Consider the following 25,440-nt stretch of genomic DNA (forward strand, 5'->3'; position numbering starts at 1 on the left):
GGTGATGAAAACTATTATTCTAAAAATAATGTATGCAAATACATGCAATAAAATACATAGGTTTATGAAGGAGATTACATTAATTATATATAATTAAGATATAATTAATAATATATGCTTTATATATTATATATATCAATTATATTAAATGCAGTTATCAAAAGTTTTTTACATGTTCATGGACCCCAGGTTAAGAATACCTGATTACCTTCCATAGCAAGAGTTCTAACCTATTTCATATCAGGGCCCTCTTTGGTAGTCTAGTGAAGCCTATGGGCTCTTCAGAAAAATGTTGCTTACACTCCCAATAGAAGGAAATGCAAAATATCAGTTAGGTTTGTGAAAATAAGACACAGCTATTTTCCCATCCAAGTTCAAGGACCCCCTCGAAATTTATTAATGGACCTCCTGGGCTTCTGGAGTGGTAGGTTAAGGATCCCTATTTTACAGCATAGACAACAAATGATTGTGTCATTAAAAAAACTTTTGCTTGAAGACCTGTAGTGAAGGAAAGCCCCATACCTACAGAGGCAGTCCATTCCATTTCTGTCATCCTAATCATGAATAAGTCTTCCATCCAGCTGAAATAGGCTCATCTTTATGTCCACGCACTGCTCCTGGTTCTGTCTTCTAGAGCCATAAAATACATGTAATCTGTCCATAGATCCATGACCTGTGAGGATTATAAAGGAGCCAGGTATGTTTATCTTAAGAAGAGAAAATTCAAGATGACATGGTAGCTGTCTTAAGTATTTGAAGGGCTGAGATGAGGAAGAGGGAGTAGATTTGTTCAGTGTGGCCCTAGAGGTCAATACCAGGACCAATGGATGGAGTCACAGAGTCAGGAAAAGACCTGCTAACAATGAGAGCCATCCCAAAGATGAAGGGGCTGCCCATGGAGGGATGCGGGTCCTGATCTACATCCAAGGAGAGGTAGAATGACCACTTTTTGTGGATGTCATGAATGATGTTCCTTTCCAGGATGGGTTGGACTAGATAACAGCTGAGGTTCCTTTCAACTCTCAAATTCTGTGATTCTTCCAGAGAGAGCCCTTCAAATACTTGAAGCCATCTATCGTGTGCCTTACTGCCCAACAAAAATAGAATTGTGACTCAATTAAGGCTCAAGCCCAGAACTTTTAAGATCCTTGAGATTCTAGAAGTCTAGACATTGTACCACAGAGCAACCTGTCCCATAAAAAAACTTTTAAATCCCCCAAATTATCCATTGTCCCTACCTGAGAAAAAATTTGGAAAAGGGCAACTATTTAGGCTGGTACTTTGCCTCAGTCCTAAAGGTAAGCTCTCTGTTCACAGCATGTGGCAGTTTGCAAAAAACTGCTGAGCAAGGTACTAGAATGCCAAAACTGGGCAGCATCTCCCGATAGATCTTCACTGACATGAATATTAGGAGATTTACAATCAAAATATTCACAAGTGAACTCAGATGAACCCATGTTTAAGCATATCTACAAAAATATATTCTAACTCCAAATAGAAGGGATTTGGGAACTATTTGAGGTTTAGGATTAGCTATGTCTCTCCACTAATTGGAGTTGAGTGTGTAGGGAAGTCATAATTGGCCTGCTATATATCCTCCCTATGTTACAATTCTCTTGGGTACTTTCAGCAAGTATTTTTCTGTCTTTGTGGAAGGAAGATAAGGTAGAGCCCTGGTTCTTTCTCCTGAAATTAGATTGTTTTTGCATTTTTTGGTGTTATTTGTTATAACATATAGGATGTTATTATGTTATATTATTTTCTATCGGTGTATAAGTTGTATCCCGAAGTGGAATGTAAGCTCCTTGAGGGCAAATACTTGATTATTTCTTAACCCCTCCTAACACAACATTTGCCCATCACAAGCACAAAATAAATGCTGGTTTGTTTGTGGATTCATTGTGCCAAATGAATGGAGAAGACATCAAATACTCCAGGGGTTCAGAGAATTAGTAGATTTTAAAAAATGGGTCTTAGCTCCTGACAAAGAGGTAATGTTCTAAAGAAGCAGAATGAGACATATTTATGACTAATATGGGAATTTATTTTGCTTGACTATACATATATATTACAAGAGTTTTGTTTTTCTTTTTTTTTCCAGTAAGGAAAAGAAAATATAAATTTTTATTTTCTAATTTAAAAAATAAAATTTTATTAAAAAAAGAAATTAGTTCTTAGATTTCCCAACCACTAGTGCCTCTCTCCATAATTACCTGGTATTTATTTTATACATGTACATATATATATATACACACACACATGCATGTATATATACACATGCATGTATATATACATATGTGTATTTGTTATCTCCCATGAGAGGATGTAAGCTCCTTGAGGGTAGTGAATGTTTCATTTTTGTCTTTGTATCTTCAGTCCCTGGAAAATAGTTGGTGCTTAATAAATGTTTATTCTTTGATTGAGTATATCTTTTTTTTTAGAATATTGCTATGCCATTTCTGTGGCACAGACATGAAAGGGTTAAAAATGATATTTAATTGGTCTCCATCCAATCTTATTCAAGGAGATACAGTCCAGGATTTCTCAGCTCCAGCCAGGGTGGCTCATGGTTGGCAAGATGATCTTGTTCCCAGGATTTGGATAGTTCTGGGCCTTGGCACTGGGGCCAGGAATGAGCCCTTCTTTCATCGCCTGCCTAATTCAATCATTTGGGTCACCAGTTACTCTTACAGCTGTTGAGTGGCTTTCTGACTCCTGATGTCCATAGCTGGCTGGATGTTTGGGAGAGAGGAGAGACTGAGTAATTAAGGAGGAGCCTCTCTGCCTCTCTACTTAGATCATCAAGGTGGTTGTATTCAAGGTCAGAAAAGGAGAGGCTTGGGAAGGGAAATCAGAAGCATTCCATCCGGCCACACCTGAAACTGTGACCTTGAGACATAGAAGCTTCAGCCCTGAAATGAACAGTTAAGTCATTTATCAGATGAGATTTGGGCAGGAGGGAGACTTTCAAAAGGAAGAAGAGGAATACTCAGAAACATATCCAAAAGATGCAAAGCTAAAATGCACTATCCTCAGTGACGGGCTATAACAATTATAATGGGATAGAATAGGGCATATATGGCACACAGTTTTTGACCAAATGGGTAGTACGCTTCGGGAGGGGAATAGTGTGTGTGTGTGTGTGTGTGTGTGTGTATATATATGTGTGTATATATATATACATACACACACATACACATACATATACATATACACATATATATGCATGTGTGTATATACATACATACCATATATATACACACTATATATGTCTGTGTATATATGTATGTATGTGTATATGCATATGTATGTATATGTATACACACATATGCACACACATATATACATGTATATATACATATATATACACACATATGCACACACATATATACATGTATATATACATGGCATATATAGTAGATACACATATGTATGTAGTATACATATACATATGTATATATGCATATATAGTATACATATGTATACATACATACATCTATATACTAGTATATATAGTATATATACTACATACATACATATATATGCTCTGTGTGTGTGTGTGTGTAGTATAAGCTAGAAAGGCTGAGTGGAACCTGACTATGGATGGCTTTGAATGCCAAGGTAAGGAGATTAAACTTCATTAGCTAGATAAGAGAGTCACTGAAGAATATTGAGCAAAGGAGTGACATGATCATATCTGGCAGGAATATGAGAAATCTTTAGAGGTTATCCTGTTCAAAAAAGAGGACAACACCCAAATCTTTCCAACTAGGTGGAAATCTATTCATTTTTTAATTTAGTTCACTTTAATAGACACTAATTGAGTACTTACTGTGTGTGTAGCCTTATGCTGGAAGATACACTTGTATACTTGAAGATAGACTTCAGAAATTCCAGGATCAGTGTGGACTTCTCCTTTTGCCTGCTCAGATCGAGGCCCCTCTAGGATTTTGCACACAATCCTCAAGAGGGGCTTTGGCCAAAAGTTTCTGAGGTCACCTGGTGATAAATTTCTCCAAATTTAGTTTTGACTGGTCTGCAAATGAGAGGAATACAATTTCTTTCTGGGAAACTACTCAGATTTTCCAGCTTGGTGGAAACTGCCAGAGCAGGAGTTCCACTTGCTTGGCCCTAGAGAGCCCAGGGTCACCTCCACCCCATGATGAATCACTGGAGAAGAACCTTTTGGAATACCCCCACTGCCTGGAAAGGAAAACTCTTGAAACATATGTGGGGAAGGCTTTTGGAGGCGTTCCATCAACCTCTCAGGTGCAGCAATCCTGGCTGTGAAGACATAGAATGCTGGTGTTTCAGACCTGGAAAGGAGCCACAGTGTGGCACAATTGGACCTGAAGTCAGGAAGAGTTGACTCTTATTAGTGGCATCACCCTGGGCAAGTCACTTAAAATCTCTCAGACATGTAAAGTGGAGACAATAATTGTACCTATTTCTCAGGGTTGTTGTGAAGATCAAATGAGATAAGTGCTTTGAAAACTTTAAAGCTCTACCCAGACTAGGTGTTATCACCTGGGGCAGCTAGGCTCTGGATAGAGTGCTGGGCCTGGAGTCAGAAAGACTCATCTCCTTGAGTTCAAATCCAGCCTCAGACACTTAGTAGCTATGGGACCCTGTGCAAGTCGCTTAACCTTGTTTGCCTCAGTTTCCTCATTTGTAAAATGAACTGCAGAAGGAAATGGCAAATCACTCCAATATCTTTGCCAAGAAAACCCCAAATGGATTCCCGAAGAGTCAGACACAACTGAAAAATGACTGAACAACAACATTATCACCTAGTCCCACCCCTGTGTTTTTTGGATGGTGCCTAGAAAAGTCAGGTAACTTGCTCAAGAATACTTAACTCCCTTTTGGGAAAATCAAAACTACATGCCAGGTGTCCTAATTCCCAGTTCAATGCCTTTTCTATTATACAGTATTGTTAATTTGTCTTGCTATGGAACCAAAATCTCTTACACTCCAATGAAAGTCGAACTTTCATTGTTTAGACTTTGTGGGAGATGGGAAATCATCGGTCATTATTCTTCATGATAAACTCTCAGTTATTCTGGTTTTCTTGAGGTAATCACTATTGTGCAGTAGCCGTCTCTTCTCCATGGTTTGGAGTTGAAAATCACCGTATATGGAAGGAAGATATGGTCTTAGCTAACTGTGGTACTAGAAATACAACTGGGTCATATCCCCAAACTCCTCAGTCAATGACATGTTTCTTGGCGAGGACAGCATCAGGGCTACAAAATACTGGGGATAGATTCAAGGGACCTTATATGTAAAAAGGCTCCACACTGGACCAGACTGTTGTGAAAAGTCCATATAAACATTCCATTGAGTTTGTCCCTCCCTTCTGAGGATGATCTTTTCTTAATCTGCTCAGTCCCTAAGGGATTTCCAGTTTAGGGATACTTTAGTCAAAAATAACAAACATTTTAAGTGTGTTACTTTGGAACAATCCAAACAATCTATGTAAGTGGCCCCATCTTACTTCGTAACCTATTTCTAAAGTTTATAGGGCCATCATCTTTCCACCTCAAGTCAGCACAGTTGGGAAGTAGAAAGAGTAGGATATAGAACATAAGCTCCTTGAGGGCAAGGATTCTTTTCCTTTGTCTTTGGCCTCATACATAGCAAATGCTTAACAAATGCCTGTGGGATTGAATTGAATTGATAAATGCCTCGTTCAGAAATTTGTAAATCATAGAATTGTAGAAGCAGAAAACACTTTGAAAATCATTTGGTTTTCATTTTATAGATGAGAACTGAAGTCCAGACAGGTTAGACTTGAGAACAAAGGATTGCAGTTTTTGAGTTGACCCAGACCTTAGAGATCCTTGAATCAAAATCCCTTATTTTACAGATGAGGAAACATAGCCACAGACTATAAGTAACTTACCCTAGACTACTAGGTGGCATATTGGATAGCATATTGGACCGAATCAGGAAGGCTTGAAGTTAAAATCCTGTCTCAGACATTAGCTGTGTGACTGGGCAAATCGATCTCTTTACCCTCAGTTTCCTTGTTAGTAAAGTGTAGATGATGATAGCATCTACATCCCAGGGTTGTTGTGAGGATCAAAATGAGACAACATTTGTAAAGTGCTTTGCAAATCTTAAATAGCTGTATCACTACTTGTTACTACCGTCACTACCACCAGTACCACCACCACTGGTACTAACAGCACCACTATTGCCACTGCTAACTACAACTACTATGGCTACTACCTTCTTGCTCTTCTTCTTCTTCTTCTCCTCCTCCTCCTCCTCCTTCTCCTTTTCCTCCATCTCCTTCTGCTCAAGTCAATCCTCTCTCCAGTCCATCCTCCATTTGACCACCAAAGTGATTTTCCTAAGTGCAAGTCTGATCATGTCATGTCCCCTGCTCAATAAACTCCAGTGGCTCCCTTTCACCTTTAGGATCAAATATAACAGTCTTCTGTCTGGCATTCAAAACCCTTGTGACCTAATCCTCTCTTACCTTTCCAGTCTTCTTATCCCTTAATCCAGCCAAATATTCTGACACTGACCTCCTTGTTGTTCCACAAACAAGACACTCTATCTCTCCACTCTGGGCATTTTCTTACTCTGTTCCCTGTGCCTGGAATGCTCTCCCTCCTCCTTTCCACCTAATGGCTTCCCTGTCCCCCTGTAAGTGCAAGCTAAAATCTGATCTTCTTCAGGAAACCTTTCCTAACCCCTCTGAACTCGAATTCCTTCCCTCTCAATGATTTCTTATTTATCCTGCGTACAGCTTGCTTGTTCGTCTCTGCTCCCCTGTTCAATTGTCAGCTCCTCAAGGGCAGGGACTCTGCTTTGTATCTATAGAGTTTAGCACAGTTCCTGGAACATAGTGGGTGCTTAATAAATGCTGACTGACTGGCTAAAGGAACAGTTCCATACCTTTCTCATCAAAATCCCATGAGTTTGTTTCATTCCTGGTTCCAATTGACTGTGTTTATTTGCTTTCTTCTTTTGTCTTCTGAGTAATAATATGATCTCCCTTGATCACATCATTGCAGGCCCCAAAACTTCCGCTGTTCTATGGTGGAAGGAACAGTTTTGAAATGGCTTCCAGGGGGGTCTTGTGGCCTTGAGACCTCGCATGGCCCTCTAAGTTCTCAAGTACCCAGTGAAGTTTGGATTCAGTCAAAGGGTTGTACTTGAGGACCTAGAGGGCCACATGTGGCCTTGAGGCTGCAGACTTACCACCCCTGCAGACCAAAGACCCCTAATGGCGGTGGGGTCACATCTAAACATTTTTTAAAAAAAAAAGAATGGACAATTTAAATCCAAGCAACTTGGATACATTAAAACTTGTAAGAATTCATATGTTCCATGAGTGGCTCCAGAAAAGACCATCTTTCAGAAACAAAAAATAATGTTTTTGTCATGGTTTAATTTACTTTTTGGTTTCATAGGCAGCCACTGAACATAAAAGACAAGGATTTACTAAAAAAATGTTGATTTCTACCAGCCTTACCTAACCCTAACTAAACAGTAGTTGAACAAAATAGTCTTTTCCTTCTACTTAGTGTCTATTTAGGAATATGAAACATTTTCCATGAGACTTCATTTTTCCTGTAGACTTCAATACATGTGGCCCAAAGAACAATGTTTCTGAGGTGGTCTTTGATTGAGATGTTGAAATGGATTTTAGTTTTGCTATCTATCACTTCTGTGCTGCTAAACAATCTTTTTTTTCAAAGCTTCTGCAATTGGGATTGCAGGGTCAGCAGGGTCCACTGGTTTGGGTTTTAAGTCTTGCTCTGATCTTTTCACAGACTGAAGTTTTATGTTGTTCATGTCTTTTAGGGTCTCTAGCATATTTGGCACTTCAGGTTTCTTTGGGCTGTTTTCTGTCAATATCTTTCTAGCACTAGTTTTCTTCTTTCTTTAAGCAGATCAATAACAGATACATTTCATAGTACTCCCAATGAAGGAAGAGGAGGTGGTAGCGAGCAGCACATAATGCTTGGGCAATTGTAGGTGTGGTGAGACTTAAGCCACTCGAAGTAAGACTGCTGTTCTTGCAGTCACCATTTTCGCAATCTGTGCTTGGAGGATAGCCAGTTCATGTTCAAGTGCACTGATCTGCAATGCTTCATTGGCTAAAGCTGTCACTTTGGGTTCTGGATCCTCCTGGGAGAGGTTTGGTAAAGAAACTTGTCTGTTTGGGGGCTTCTCAAAGAAATGAAGTTCATCTGGAGGGGCCTGCTTTGACCCAACTTCTGTTCTCAGCCTTCTGGAAACATCTCCTTCTTTGGCGACCCATCCCATGTCAGCAAAAGAGGCCACTGCATCTTCTTGATGTTGATGAGGACTCCATTCTGTCAAATGACTGATTAGTTCACACATCGTCCTAATTAGGCATTTAATCTAGATGGCAAAGTCTTCACAAATTGTTATTTCCAACATTTCAAGCACACGCATCAGCACACGGTCCATAATCAAACAGACCCAATACAGTAGCCAGCACCTCCTTCACCAACTTTGGATAAAAACTTTCTTAAAAACAATTCTTCAATGTACTTATCAGATACTACTCTGCATTATTACATTTCAATCAATCAATCAATAAACACTTATTAAGTACCTACTATATGCCAGGCATTATGCTAAGTGCTGAGGATACAAAAAGATGCAAAAGATAGCCCCTGCCCTCAAGGAACTTACAATTTAATGAAGGAGACAACATGCAAATAAATAGATATATAAAACAAGCTATATATTGATAAATAAAAGATAATAAACAGAGGGAAGGCACTGGAATTAAGAGAGGTTAGAGAAGGCTTCCTGTAGAAGGTGAGGTTTTAGTTGGAACTACACAAAGGAAGCCAGAGGGAGCAGCTGGGTGGTGAAATGATTAGAGCATGGGGCCTGGAGTCAGGAAGGTCTGAGTTCAAATTCATCTTCAGACACTTAGCTATGTGACCCTGGGCAACTTATTTAACTCCTGTTTGCCTCAGTTCTCATTTGTAAAATGGGGACACCCTGGAGAAGGAAATGGCAAACCACTCCAGTATCTTCACCAAGAAAACAACATGGATAAAATCAATGGGGTTGTGTAGAGTTGAACAGGACTAAATGATTGAACAACAAAAGAAGCCAGAGGGTCAATAGTCAGAGTGGAGGAGGGAGAGTGTTCCAGGCTTGTGTGTATGGGGTGAGAGAGGGCCTAGAGAAAATGCCCTTATAACTGAAAACTTACAGAAAACTGCCAAGCCCTCCACACATAGATAGAAACCCAGTTCACTGAGCTGATAAGGAATCAATGGAGCCATAACTAATGAGGGACAGCCTGGGCTTTGTACCAAGGTAATTTAGAATTTGATAAAATTACCATCCTAGATACTTCTAGCTCTCCCTCAGCCCACCCAGCATATCCACCAGTACTTTGCTTCTCATTCCTTCCTCTTCTGTCACCGCCTCAGCTGATTTTTGGTTGTTATCCAAGACCATGCCCCGGGGGAACTTCCACTTTGGGGACCCATGCTCTTGATGAATGACTGCCTCTCCCTATTTCAGGAAAGACCCAGCCATACTTCACTCACTTCTCTCTGCCCACTTCCTCCATAATCCCCTTGCCAATCTATTTTCTACTGAGTATGAGTATCCTTAACTTCCTCCTTCCCCTCTCCAACTCCCTCTCTAGTCCTGGAACTTCACCATTGTTTCTGAATGGGGTATATCAATTTATAAGGCAGCTAAGTGGCACAGTGGATAGAGTGAGGGGCCTAGAGTCAGGAAGACTCATCTTCCTGAGTTCAAATCTGGTCTCAGACACTTTCTGGCTGTATGACCCTGGGCGTGTCATTTAACCCTGTTTGCCTCAGTTTCTTCATCTGCAAAATGAGCTGGAGAAGGAAACAGCAAACCATTCCAGTATCTTTGCCAAGAAAACCCCAAATGGGGCCACGAAGAGTCAGACACAACTTAACAAAAACAACCAAGCATTTGTGTGTTTTCTGCTTTTATTAATTGATTTACTTTGGTTAAAAAAATTTATGGTATAGTAGAAAAAGTTCTGGATTTGGAGTCAGAGGATTTGGGTTTAAATTCAGACTCCGCCACTTACTACCTCTGTGGTCTTGGACAATTCCCTTCTTGTGCCTCAGTGGCCTTATTTGTAAAATGAGGGGGTTGGTCTAGATAACTAAGGTCTTTTCTGGCTCCAGATCCTTTGGTCCTACTGTGTGCAAGGCTAGATGACAGATGGTAGATGCCACTCCTTCTTGTTGGTTAGTTGGTTGTGCTTCATTTTTGAAGAGGACCAAAATGACATCATTATGCTAGAGTCAAGTTATAGTGTCCCTGACCGTGGCTGATCAGACCAATATGAAGGTTCTACCATGGGTTGGGTACAAATAGTCCACGTGAACATTTGGGGTAGAGTCCCTAAATCTGCACATCTCATGTTTCTTTTGAGCTACTTCAATTCTGCTTTGCTCATAGAGCACAGCACTTTCTCTGATGTGAGCCCACCATGCTGGGTGGTCCTATGCCAATGTCTCCCATGTCACCCAATCAATTCCAAAGTTCTTAAGAGAGATCTTGAGAGTGTCCTGGTATTGCTTCTTCTCATCTCTATGGGAGTGCTTGCCCTGTATGAGTTCTCCATAAAATAGTCTTTTTGGCAAGTGGACATTTTGCATTCGAACAACGTGGCCAGCCTATCGGATTTGTGCTCTCTGCAGTAGAGTCTGAATGCTTGGCAGTTTAGTTTGAGAAAGGGTCTCATTGTCTGGTATCTTATCCTGTCAGGTGATCTTCAGAATCTTCCTAAGATAATTCAAATGGAAGCAATTTAGTTTCCTGGCATGGCACTGGCATACTGTTCAGGTTATATAAGGACAGTGTCCATTTTAAGCCTTTTATACTAAGTGGGAGCTACTATACTGTCTTGGTATGGTAGGAATAGAGCAGAAGATCTTTAGAGTTGGAAGACTTGAATTCAAACGTTGGCTGTGCGACACTGGGAAGGCACAACCTCTCTGGGCCTCAGCGTCTTCATCTCCCAAGTGAGGGAGTGGGGATGACATAAAGTCTTTCAGCTGTAAACTCTATGAACCTAAGGTTTCTGTACTTGGGTAAATTGCTAAGTCGAAGCCAAATAGTACGAGCTTTTTAAGGAAAGGGTCCATTTGGAGAAGGTCAAATTGCTGAAATGAAGTCATCTGAATAAGACCTCTTCTAAGCCTTGCCCTATTTCTCTAGCTCCTATCGCTGCCCAACTAGTGGACCTAGTTGGGCAGGATCTCCTGGGGAATCCTAATAAGGAAGTTATGGCAGGTCTGGGGCCTCCGCCCATTGAGACTTTCAATAGGGCAGTGACTCACTACCCCCCCCCCCAAGCCCTCTGGTTGGCTGCCCATTCTACAGTGTCACACCCTGGCAGAAGAGTGGGGTTGCTGTCTTATTCCCTGGCTGACAGCCCTACCCTGGGGCTATGTGCATCACAAAAGCTGGAAGTTTGAGTCACTTTTCACTTATAAAACACTCTTTCCCACTAGTTTTTAAGAAAGGATCGCTTATGATCATGGACCTGGAGATGGAAGGGACCTTAAAGATCACTTCCAACCCCATTATTTTACTAATAAGGAAACTGAAGCCAGGGAAGGCCCTATAACCTTGGGAACCACTAAGCCTCAATTAAATGAAATCTTGACAAAACAATAAGAGACAACATTACATACAGCATTTTAGAACTTGCAAAACACTTCACATATTGCTGTTTTCAAAGCAACCTCTGAGAAAGGCCCTACTGCTGTCGCTTTCCCCCATTTTGCAATGAAGGAGACTGAGGCTTAGAAAACTCAGACCGATGGGGTGCTTGGACCCCAATTTCTCCCTAGCCTCAGAAACACTGTCCCTGGCAGCTTCTCCCCAGTGCAAGGACACTATGCCTAGCAATTACACGAGTGGGCCCCAAGCAAGACACTTATCTCTTTCCCTGGTGCACTTACAAACTGCACCTGAAGGAATTATTAGTTTGAACCGGTTTTTTACTGGGTCATAAAAATATTTGTAGCCACTGGACTATCTATACCAACTCCCTACCTCGTTATCTGTATCCTGGACTCCTCATTATGTGTATTCTAGACCTGAGACATATGAATACATTGACTGGTGGCAGACTGGACAAGCCCTGACCGCTAGTTAGTGGCATAGCAGGCCTAAAACCACACCTTTATGTGCATGCCTGCTGCTGCCTCCCCCCCCCCTTGGCCTTTTCCTGGTGAACTCTGGGTAAAACACCTGCGCAGTGTATACAAAAAGTGCATGTTCCTTTAAGAATTGACCACTCCTTTACCACTCCTTAATCCCACCCTGAATCACTTAGTTAGCATATTTCCAACATGTTTCACTATATTTTATCCTACATAAACTTTAACTGTCTCTCTACGCCCCTCCCTCACCCCTGCTGAATGGTGTAACAATAAACTTTTGCCAACTCTGAATCTCTCAGACTGCAACAAAATGACTTGTCCAAGGTCATTGAGCTATTAAATGTAGGAAGTGCAGTTAGAAATTAGATTAGATCTAAACCAAGGTTCTTCCTACTACATCCCTGCCTTCTCTCCATTTCTGAAAACAATTAACAGCAATCTTCTTATTCCTCTCACTGTGCACAACCTATAACCCTATTTTCTAATCTTCTATTTCCTAAAACTAAACAATAATATGGAAAAAGGAATTATATATACACATATAGACAGACACACATGTATATGTATACATATATACACATATACATACACATATGTATATATGTGTATGTATATGTACATTTAATATATGTGTACATATATACATACATATATGTGTGAGCTAGGTGATGTGGTGGTATAGTGGATAGAATGCCAGACCTGGAGTCAGGAAGACCTGACTTCAGATATGGCCTCAGACATTTACTGACTGTGTGACCCTGGGCAAGTCACTTAATACTGTTTGCTTCAGTTTCCTTATCTATAAAATGATCTGGAGAAAGAAATGGCAAACCAGTCCAGTATCTTTGCCAAGAAAACCCCAAATGGGGTCACAAAGAGTTGGACACAACTGAACAATAACAACTACATTAAAGCATACACACATACCCGGATGAATGACAGGCTATGCATTTCCTTGTTTATACAGTAGTGTCTATAACCCATTATCATTACTTTAGCTTTTCACATCCTTTCTCATATTCCCAGCACAAAATCATATCCTATACTATGTTTTCTTACTAAACCCAAGTAAACTGGTCAGTTGGGCAACACAACTCTTCCATCCCTTCTCTGTCCTTTCTCCTTCCCTTCCCCCTTCTTTCTCCCCCTCCCTTTCCCTTTCCCTTTCCTCTTTCTTTTCCCTTCACCTAGGGTATTATATCCTTACCTGCACGTGCTCTGCCCAAAGGAATGTAAATTTTGATGCTTTGTTTTGTCATAGTTTGGACCCTGATTGGCTCAGAGTGAATGTAAATAATAATTGTTTAGATTTGGTCTAAAAAGACCCTGAAGGTGTTTCCATCCAAGACTGATTTTTTTTTTAACCTAGATGAAGAGGCCATTCTCTTCCTCATTTCTTACCTACCCTTAATCACTGAATGGGTGTTGCCTCAGTCAAACTGAGACCTGTTCGATACCTTAGCTTAAAAAGGCCAATGTCTTTCACTGCATATAGGCCATCTCCTGATCTATATCCTGCCACCACACCCAGACGGCTCCAGAGGAAAAAATAAGGTTGGTGATTTTTCACAGCCCTCCCTCACTTAAATCTAATTCACTTGCATGTCTAATTCACCTGCATGTCACGGCATCACCTCCCTGATGTCCTTTTTGAGAATGAAGGAAGATGTTCTTATCACCATTCTTCAGGTGGTAACAGGCCTGCAGGCCATCACTCTACATAACTCCTGTACATACAGGATTTACCAACACAAGGGAGGACAATTTTTGTCTTTGTGTTCCCCAGTCCCTAACAATGCCTTGCACAGAGTAGGAATTTGTCACATGTTTGTTGATTGATTGTTGATGGCAACAATCTGCCAGTGGGCACCATCCTACTGGGAAAGGAATGGCCTATCCCACAGAGAATCTGCATGATTCATAGGTTTTCCTGTGAAAGAGAACCTCACCTATGTGGATAGAGGAGGGGGATCATAGGAGTGGCAGTCCTGAGGAAGCTGCCAAAAAGAATGTGAGTGCCTGGGGTCAAAGTCCTATTTGCCTCTTGCTAGTGTCCCCATGTATTGGGCTGATGGCCCCATGTAAAGTCTAGTCTGCCTTTGCCAGAACTGTTCTTGTACCCTCTTTAGTTTCCTCAAGTAGACTGATTGAGACACAAAGAAATCCTGGGGTGGCTGCTTGGAGGGTCTGAGGTTCTGAGATTGTTGTCTTCCGATAAGGTACAAAAGGGGTCCCTGAGGAGGATTTCAGATTCTTCTTGCTATGAGCACAGGGACTAGTCAGATCTGTGGCCCTCATGCTGTTTCATATGCTTTGCCAGTTAGGCCTTGGAGGAATTAAACATGGACTGTCAAAGTTTGCAAACAGCTTCTCAAAAACCCTGTTCTCTGGTTCTTGTCAAGCACAATATCCCAACTGATAATGAGGATAAGGGCTTGAAAGAAAATATGAAAACATCAGTCTTTGAGCCATTAAGAATTTTAACAAAAATGGAAAAAAAACCCAAACCCAACATAGAACTAGCATGGGAAAATATAAAAGAACCATAGGAGCTTTTTATTTTAAAAAAATATTTTTAAAGAGAGTTAAGAGGCAGAGAGTGTGTTAAATCATCAGACTTTGGGTGGAGTCCAAGAGATAAGCCTTTCTACCAAGTAGTGTTCTTTGCTACCATGTTTAAGGAATGAAATGGACACTGACACAGGATGATAAATGTATAACTCAGAGCTTGCTCCAGATAGTACCATCTATATATACTGTCAGAATAATGAGCTAGACGAGGAAGTCGGATGCCAGATTTTTACAAAACACGGTGTGTGGTGAAGTGATAATGGCATAATGGATGGTAGGCTCATAGAGCTATCTGGTAGGTATCTTCTAGTTTTCTAGTCTACTCTAGCCAAGTCAAAAAGCTTTTATTAAGTACTTACTATGTGCCAAGAACAGTGCTAAGTGCAGGGAATTAAAACACAAGAGAAAGGAAGACAGTTCCTGACTTTATGGAGCTTATAGTCTAACAGAAGAAGAAAACACATAAAAGGGGGGCTGAGGGAGCATGGTGGAGAATGCCTAGAGACTAAGGAGTGATGCCCAGAGAGGAATGAAGACATTTGTTGTTGTTCAGTTATTTCTGTTATGGCCTACTCTTCGTGACCCCATTTGGGGTTTTTGTGGCAAAGATACTGGAGTGGTTTGCCGTTCCTTCTTCAGTTCATTTTACAGATGAGGAAACTGAGACAAATGGGGTTAAGTGACTTGTCAGGGTCACACAGCTAGTAAGTGTCTGAGGCCAGATTTGAACTCAGGAAGATGAGTCTTCCTAACTCCAGGTCTCTATCCACTGTACCACTGTGACTGGGTTTAAAATGGTGGCTCTGGGAAGAACCAGTCAAACAGAGGAAGGGACCACAGGCAGGCAGCGTAGTTCCAATATGAAAATCTGGGCACAGAATGAAATTCCTAGGTGAGAAGTCTGCTTTGGGCATGGTAGAAGAAATTTAGAGTCAAGAGTAGAGCCCAGAAAGAAATATATTCAGCAGCCTTCATGGCCAGATGAAAAACCAGATACTCGGGGAGGCTTAGTGGTTTGACCAAGGTCATACAGGTGATGTATCTTAGAAGTGGGATTTGAACTATGGTCCAGGGATTGTCAAGTCAGCACTCTTTCCACTAGGCCAGGTCCAGGGCTGGCGTTAGGATCGGCAAAGCTTGGGCCCAATCTTTCCTCTTACAAATACTAGCTCTATGACATTAGCCAAGGCACTTATCAACTTGAGTTCCCCTACAGCTTTCTAAGACTTGTCTAACCCCACTAAGCCTCCTCAAGTATCTGTTTATTGATTGATGATAATAATGATAATAATAGCAATCATCATAAAGCTTCCAGTTTTCTGGTCGTTTATTTGATCCTCACAACAATCCTATGAAGAAGGTGCTATTATTATCCCTATTTTACAGATGGGGGTAAACACAGTGACGCCAAGCGGAGTTGAGTGATTGGTTCAGGGTCACGTGGCTAGGCCGAATCAGAACTCAGATCTTCCTGACTCCAGGTCCAGCACTCTATCCACTGAGCCACCCAGCTGCCTGAGGGTTATGTTTGTTGTTTGGTCATTTCAGTCGTGTCCAACTCTTTGTGACCCCATTTGGGGTTTTCTTGGCAAAGACACTCCCAGATGAAAGGAAGATTCCCACTGGGAGACCAGCAAGACTGTGGGGAGGGGCCACTTTTCCCAATGAAAAGAAGGACTATCTCTGCTGGCAGTTTGGGAAGTGACCAAACCCCAAACTGTTTGGATAAACACTCAGGCCTAAGGCAGCCTCCTCTCCCAAACCACAGCAGTCAGGGCTGGTTTCCTCTAAATGCTAATTTACAGCTCATAAATGCTAATGAACCTTTGGGTGTTAGTCTAGAAGCTCAGGCAGAGAAATTCTCCCCGTGAGTGTCAGACATTTCCAGTATAGCTAGATCTTGATATCTCTCCTGGGCTCTGCATGTTTCTTCCCTTGTTTGGTTCCACAGGCACAGAGAGTTTTTGTAGGAAGTTCTTTATTATGGCAAAAATGGGAAATGTTTCTTTTCAGCCTCTGATTATAGCTGCATTTGGTCTCCCTCCAAGTCTTCCCCTGAGTACGAAGGCATGAGCACCAACTCTATAACCAGAAGCCTTGGGTTCAAATTTTACCTCTATTGTTTACCTCTATGACTCTTTTGGCTTCAGTTTCTTCTCCTCTAAAATTGCTAGGGGGGCTGGGTCTAGCTGGCCCGTGAAATCCCTTTCATCTCTAGATTTATAATCAATCAATTAATAATAAGTCTCTATTAAGCACCTACTATGTGCTAGGCATTTGGAGGTATAGGTACAAAGAACAAGCAATCCCTACTTGCAATGGATTGACATTCTAATGGGAGAGAAAACAAATATGTATATGTATATACACACATATGTATCTATACATACATAAAAATATACATGCACAGTCATGTCTGATTCTTTGTGACCCTTTTTGGGGTGTTCTTGGCAAAGATACTAGAGTGTTTTACCATTTCCTTCTCTAGTGGATTAAGGCAAACAAAGGTTAAGTGACTTGAGCAGGATCACACAGGTAGTAAGTGTCTATGGCCAGATTTGAACTCAGGTCTTCCTGACGACAGGACCAGCACTCTATCCACTGAGCTATCTAGCTGCCATACACACACACACACACACACACACACACACACACACACACCCCTACATATACTCATACATATATACATATAAATGTACATGCATGTATATAGGTACACATACATACAAACACATATATCTGTATGTAAGTATATAATAAATACACATATACATGTGTATGTTTATCTATCTATCTAGCATAAATATCAAATTAATAAATTCAAATATGTACAACTTGGGTTGGGAGGGAGAGTGGATGATAACCATTTGCCAGGAATAAGGAAAAGCTTCAGGCAGAAGAATGATCTTATGACTTCTCTGCCATGTTGACAATGGGAAGAGCTAGAAAGGGTTCCCTCAAGATTCAAGGGCCCCCATAGTTTTTGGAAACTGTGTACATTCCTTCTGCAGAAGGAGTTCACCAGCATAGGTTCATGTCAAGAATGAGACTTAGAGAAATTATTCTTTCACATTTATATTAATAGCTAGAAAAAGGGACCAAAAGAAAAAGGTTCAGAAAGAATCTTTCTTTAAGAATTTCATCAAGTCCAAATACAGAATAAGAGCATATTCTGGTTCATAATTAATACAAATGGATGCAAATGATTGGCAGAATGGTTTAGTAGCAGTATTATCAAGCTTCCTTGAAGTGCATCATTTTCTCCTTAGACACTTCCATAGAGCTGTGATCTCGTTCATGTGAATATCCCATGAATGGCACAGATCACAATTCATCCTCACTTCATGCTGTGAGACTCCTGCCCATATTCACCAATGAATCCTCCCCGGAAGAGCAACCCAATGTACTGGTGGTTTTCCTCTAGTTCTCTTGGCACTGTATGGACACTCATTGTCATGGTCACCTTCTGAGAGAATTTCTTTGAGAGTTGTGTGCCTCTGATAACACTAGGTCTTGTGTATGGCAGGATCAGAGGGTTGCAGAACTGGGTCCTCCTTCAACTCAGAATGGCTGAAGCTGATAAGAGATAGGAATGGGTCAGGCAGAGTTGGGAAGAGTGGACCAGGCTATCTTTCCCTTCCTCCTACTATAGCTAGGGAGTCTAAGGCCCTTTTACACATTTTTGTGAGGGGTGCCCATCGATTAAGGAAAAGCTGAACAAATTGTGCCATATTATTGTAATGGAATATTATTGTGCCAAAAGAAAGGACAAAAAGGATTTGTTCAGATATTTTTCAGTTAAAAAAAAATTTGGCCCCAAAACAAGTTTTTTCAGTCATGTTCTACTCTTCATGATCCCATTTGGAGTTTTCTTGGTAGAGATTCTGAAGTGGTTTGCCTTTTCCTTCTCTAGCTCATTTCACAGATGAGGACACTGAGGCAAACAGGGTTAGATGACTTGCCCAGGGTCACACAGCTAGTAAGTATCTGAGGCCAGATTTGAACTCAAAATCAGTCTTCTTCACTCCATACCTGGCACTCTATCCACAGCACCACCTAGCTGCCCTAAAGGGATGGTTTCAGAGAAACCTGGGAAGACTTGCATGAACTGATATAGAGTGAAGTGAGCAGAACCAGGAGAACAATGTATTTAATAACAACAACATTGTTTAAAAAAAAAAACCAAACAACTTTGAAAGACTTAAGAACGCTAATCAATGCAATGACCAAGCATGATTCTAGAGGAGGGATGATGAAGCATGCTAACCACCTCCTCACAGAGATGGAATCAAGATCAGGATGCAGGAGACACTCATTTTATAACATGGTCAGTGTGGGAATTTGTTTTTAATATTTGTTATGAGGGCTCTCTTTCTTTCTGTTAGTTCAGGGTATATAAGGGAGACAGGTAGGATTAGGACAGGGTAACAAAAAAGATTAATTAAAGAGGGTCATTGAAGCTTTTTAAAAATTGCACAAAGAATAGAAGTCCAGAAGGAATCATAGACAAACAGGACAACTTTATAAGTTACATGTTGAATTTATATATACATTCACACATATAAACATTTAAATATACACATATTTTACATGTATTTATACATACATGCATGCATATATATTTAAAAACAAGCTGAACATTATAGAAATTTACAGTTTCATGCACAATCTTTTTTCTGTTCTATGGAAATCCTTGTTCTATTTGGTGTTTGTCAAATTCAAAATTTAAAAAAAACCACTGTTGTAATAATCCCATCTCTGTTCCCAGGAAACATTTATGCCACAAATAAACTGTCAAAATCTGGCCAAAGTGTTTGTTTCATGGACTCATAGAGCAGAGAATCAAAGTAATGTGAATAGATATTGGTTAGTTCCAACCTGGGAACAAAATTAAGGAATCATTTTCATTCATCCCCTCTGACCTATTCCCAAATAAAACTTTGTTTAAAAATAAACTTTGTTTAAAAATGCCATTGATATTTATGATAAAGGCCAGGGCATCAACCCCATTCTTGACACAGTGCTACACTGCAGGAAACATTGGTCTCAGCTCTCGGTTTTCACCTTAAAGTCACACAGGAGACGCTGTGCCCACACTTTTTCCAAATTAGTAAACCTGGCTAAGTTAAGGGAGAAACTGATCAAGCAGGTAAGCCATTGCTTTCCACTTTCCTAAAGTGAGTCACAGAGAAGGCTCACCTCCTCAGCTGGGATTCAGGCCTCCTTTGATAAATACAGTGGGAGGGCAGACTGTAGGTGTGCTATTGATTGGGATGGAAGCCAAGCCCAGGATTATTTGGCAGCAGAACTGTCTGATCTACTCACACAGGTAGGGCTTTCTTTGCTTGGAAACAAAAACACCCAGGCAGAAGGGGAAGTGAAGAAAAGGAGAGATGAGGGAGAAGGATTTTAAAGGAGTCTCTGGCCAGAAACTTATAATACTTTATTGAAAGATCTTTCAATTGATTCAGATGCCATAGGTAATATATTCCAGAAGGGACAGGGTCCCCAGCCTCTCACTGGTGGATATTAAAATAGACTTTGCCCCCTCCCTTGTCCAAACTCTGTGCCTAACCAGCCTATTTTGTTATTGTTTGTATGGGGAATCTGCTAATGGAGCACAAAAGTGTCATCTTACTCAATAAAAATTTATTAAGCACCTACTGCGTACAAGGCATTAGGCCCAGGGGTACAAAGACAAAAATGAAGTCCCTGGCCTCAAGAAACTTGCATCCTACTGAGCCACTATATCATGTGTACTAATCAAACAAGATAATATCTGTAAAGTGTTTAGCACAGTGCCCGGCATATAGTAAGCGCCGTATAAATGTTAGGTAGTAGTACCAGCAGCAGCAGCAGCAGCAGTAGTAGTATTCAAATCCGGCCTCAGACACTTATTATCTATAGCACCCTAGGCAAGTCACTTAATGACTATTGCCTCAGTTTCCTCATCTATAAAATGGGGGTAACAATAACACCTTCCAGAGTTGTTGTGAGAATCAAATGAGATAATTGTAAAGCACTTAGCACAGTGCCTGGCACCAATAAGCATAATACAAAGTTATTTGAGAAAAGAAATCACTAGCAATTGTAGGGCTAGGGCAAGAGCAGTTAGGGAAAACATCATGGAGGAGGTGGTACCTGCCACGAGCCTTGAAGGAAACGAAGGATGTACAGAAACAGAAAAGAAGAAGAATCCTGTTTAAGGCATTGGGAGACAGCTTGTGCAAATGTACTGCTGAGAGAAGGAAAATTGAATTGGGCAAATTATAGGCATAGTTGGATGCTAGGTGGCAAGGTGATACTGGATCCAGAGTCAGGGAGATCTGAGTTCAAATCCTTCCACAGATGGTTATTAGTGTGTGACCCTGACCCTAGGCACATTATTTAACTTCACTAACTCTTAGTTTCCTCATCTGAAAAATGAAGGGGCAGGGTAAGATATGATGGATTCAGATGTAGCCTTCAATTCTAAATCTATGAAACTCTGACTTGAAATAAAGTTGTAACTGTAGGTTAAAACCAGACTGTGGAACACCTTGGATGCCAATGTAATGTACTGTCACTTTAAGGTTAGTTGATGAGTCCAGCTGTTAGGAGTAAGAAGAGAAACAGCTACTGAAGCAATTTTACCCTGACAGAGTTTTGAGACAACCAGTTACTGAATTTTGTATATGACAAACTGTTATATATTGAAGAGACATGGACATTGTAATTGTTGCAAATATATTTTACTGATTATAGATAGACAATGAATATTTGATTACTAATCGTATACTAAGATGGGGCCATTTACAGAGGGGATCCATAGTTTGAACCTAGAAAGGAAAAAGGAGAGAAAGAGAGAGAAAGAGAAAGAGAGAGAGAGAGAGAGAGAGAGAGAGAGAGAGAGAGAGAGAGAGAGAGAGAGAGAGAGAGAGAGAGAGAGAGAGAGAGAGAGAGAGGAGAGAAGTGCATGAGCTACCTTTTATTCTGGAAGTGGTGGATACTATGTTTGCTATTAAGGAGTAAATGAAGCTGAGCAGGAGAACAGTTTGGAAGCAGAGAAGCAGAGAAACCAGTCAGCAGATCTTCTAGTGTTAGCTGATATGTCACATATCCGGAGGGATTAGTCAAACACAGTATAGACCAACTCAGTCAAGCAGTAGAAGCATTTCTTCAACACAGAAACAGCATTCATGGAGGAACTTTTATGGATAATTCATGAGACAGACAGTTTGAGATTTGTGAGTTACCATAAGCATCTGAGTTTTCCTCTTACTAATAACTAGCTAGCATTGATATAGTACTTTAGAACTGCAAAATGCTTTACATATAATTCTTATTTGATGCTCACAACTCTGTTAGGTAAATGTTATCATGACCTCCATTTTACAGATAAGGAAACTGAGACTGAGAGAGGTCAAATGACTTGCTCAGGGTCACTCAGCCAGTAAGTGTCTGAGGAATCATTTGTCTGCAAGTCCAGTATTCTATCCACTCTACCCTTTGGTAGGCTTCTGTTAAGTATGTGCCCACTCTAACTCCCAGATAGTGAATGCACTGATGGGAAAGTATGACTCAGGTTTATGTGTCATTATAATTATTCCTTATCTGTACAATGTATTTATTATTTATCCATTTAGGTAATATATGAGTGTCCATGACATCATTACTGATTTTGCTTTATTGTTAAGTAAGTAGTCATGTTTAAAATCTAAGAGTGCCATTATTGTGAGTACTTGGTTATATAAATTAGAAATAAATTGGTAGGAGCTCAGAAGCTCGAATGATGAGTAAGGGGATTGCACTTCTCCACAGGAAGGTTAGGACCCCAAAAGAATTTGTGTGTGACCATGTGATGGTCCTTACCTAAGAACCTGGACCTGCTAGTGTGAGAACAGGTTGGAAGTAAGTGTCAACATGTTCATTTGGGAAGAGTGAGGCACTACAGCTTGGGTGCCCATCCCATGTACTCATGACGCCAATCTAAAAAATGGATTTTTTTAATGGAGGCAAGGGAGCCAATGAAAGCTTTTTTTGGGGGGGAGTCTAGGCAATGGGGTTAAGTGACTTGCACAGGGGTCACACAGCTAGTAAGTGTTATGTGTCTGAGGCCGGATTTGAACTCAGGTCCTCCTGAATCCAGGGCCTGTGCTCTATCCACTGCACCACCTAGCTGCCCCCCACCCTTCCCCATGAAAATTTTTCAGCAGGGAGAAGTCCCTCCTCTTTGATCTGTAGAATGGAATCAACAAATGATTATTTAGCACTTTCATGGGCAAACTTTTGTGATGGGCCTAGAAAGAATTTGGGAGGAAATACTATATCATCACCAATGTAGAACCAGAAAGAGCCCTAGGGATCCATAGGATTATAGATCCTATGAGATGTTAAGAAATTTTCCCAGGTTACACATTCCCAAGATAGTAAGTGATAGGTGCAAGAACTGAACTCCTTGGCACAGTGGACAGAGTACCAGTCTAGACTAATCTGCATGAGTTCAAATCTGGCCTCAGACGCTTACTAGCTGTGTGACCCTGGGAAAGTCACATAACCCTGTTGGCTTCAGTTTCCTTATCTGTAAAATGAGCTGGAGAAGGAAGTGGTAAAGCACTCTAGTAGATCTTTGCCAAGAAAACTCCAAATGGGGTCATGAAGAGTTGGACACAAATGAAAAACGGTCCAACAACAGCAACCTCTGACACCAAAGTCAATGTTCTTTCCATTGTACCACCAAATTTGTCTAAAACTTAGAGTCTGGGAGAGTTGTTTGGGACACAGAGAAATCAAGCAATTTGCCAAAGTCATATCACTGTCTAGTCATGTGTGTCTGAAGGAGAACATGAACTTTAAGTCCTCCTGATTCCAAGCTTGGTCCTTTATCTATCACACCAGGAGGTCTTAATTTGGGGGAGAGTCTATAAACTTGCTTTGTTTTTAAAGTATTTTCAATGCATTTGGTTTCCATTGTAATCATAGCCAATGCATTTTATTTTAAGCATTTAAAAACATGATTCTGAGAAGGTGTTTATGACATGAAAAAGTCTAAGAGCACCTGAAACCACCCACTATGCAGCCTCTTCAATGGGAGAATATCAGTGCTTAAAAGATGGTCTCTGAGTCAGGGATTAGTCAGGGATCATTGGACATGTTTCACAATTTCCCCAATGCAATCCTACATTTTCTCTTTCTCCTGTTCATTTTCAATCATAGCTCATGAACCATCTGCAATACTTATCCAGGATAGGTACTGATGGACTAACACAGGGTATCGGTATTCTTCATCCACTTATTTTTTTTCTTGTACGGCTTGCTGGGATGGTTTTTTTTCCCCTGCTAAGCAATGGGATTAAGTGACTTGCCCATGGTCACTCAGCTAGTAAATGTCTAATGTCTGAGGTCAGATTTGGACTCAGGTCCTTCTAACTCCAGGGCTGGTGCTCTATCCACTGAGCCACCTAGCTGCCCTAGGATAATTTTTTTAAGTGACTGTGTATTGTACTGAAAAGGTCCTGTAGCATTCTTGGATTTTATGCATTCAACACCTCAAGTATGTAATCACCCTTCAATAGGAGCATCTGGAAGGCCTCACTATGTATAGGGAATCCTTCTTGTATTTTGGACATTGTTATACACATCCTCCTGGACAATGGAAAACACCTTTAATGGGATCTGATTTGATAGGGGGAGGAAAGCTTTATTGCATTAGGTAATTTTTTATAGTGTTATGTGAAATTATACAAATACTGAAAAAGATATGTAGGAAAAAAAGTGAGGGGCTTTGTGAGCATTTCTATTTAATTTTTACACAATAAATTCAGATCAATGAAACTGTATTTTAAATAGGGATGACAAATGGAAGGAATAGGATGGTTACAAAAAGAGATCATGCTGTACTCCAGGTTAGTAGCTTGTTTTGATAGAAACTGTGATGTGTTTATGACGCAGCAGGTGGAATGAATACAATCCCTTTCAGTAAATACCTGACCTGTTATCAATGCTGTCAATCACTGTTGACTAAGACTGGAGGCTCAATCTAGCACCTCCATCCTACCCACAAGCTGCTGCTAGGGCAGAACCTAAGTGGTTTACCATTTGCCAGGTGCCAGGATGAATTGAGGCACCCCAAAGATATGATTTCATAATCACAAGCCCCCAAATCCTTGCCATGATTCAATGTCACCATGATGAGGATGAGGAAGAAGGACGTCCCCTCCTGCTCCAACATCGAATCACTCCCTCCTGGTTGAGCTATAGTTTTAGAGCTGGCAGTTTCCTTTGAGGCGGTCTCATCCAAATCCCTCACTTAACATTTAAGGCTCAGAGAGGTTAGGTGGTAAGCAGAAGAGTCAGTATTTGAAGTCAGGTTCTTTGACTCCAAATCCGGGACTCTTTGCACTACACCAGAAAAGGGAGAAATTCTTGTGGGCTGGAGGAAATTACTCAAGCTAGCCATGTCTTCATTCCTCTCTGGGCTCTACTCCTGACACTCAGCATTGTCTCGCCCATATACCCTCACAGGTTCCTTCTGCATTCTTTCTCCACCTCCTCCTTTTCAGCTTCCTTTTTGATATGTCCTTCCCTATCAGAATGTAACTCTTTCAGGGCCTGGCTCTCTTTCTGTGTGTATTTGTACCCCTAGCACTTAGCACAATATGCAACATACTATAAGAGATTAATAAATGCTTGTTGATCTGAACTGACCTGGAGG

General features: G+C 40.7%; 1 pseudogene; it reads right to left on the reverse strand.

The window, feature by feature from the left end:
• Positions 1-7,537: 7,537 nt before the first annotated feature.
• On the reverse strand, positions 7,538-18,204 carry LOC110216315 (mitochondrial fission regulator 1 pseudogene; annotated as a pseudogene).
• Positions 18,205-25,440: the final 7,236 nt, after the last annotated feature.

The sequence above is a fragment of the Phascolarctos cinereus genome, unplaced genomic scaffold (assembly GCF_003287225.1).
Source record: "Phascolarctos cinereus isolate Bilbo 61053 unplaced genomic scaffold, phaCin_HiC Scaffold_5;HRSCAF=322, whole genome shotgun sequence".
Lineage (NCBI taxonomy): Eukaryota > Metazoa > Chordata > Mammalia > Diprotodontia > Phascolarctidae > Phascolarctos > Phascolarctos cinereus.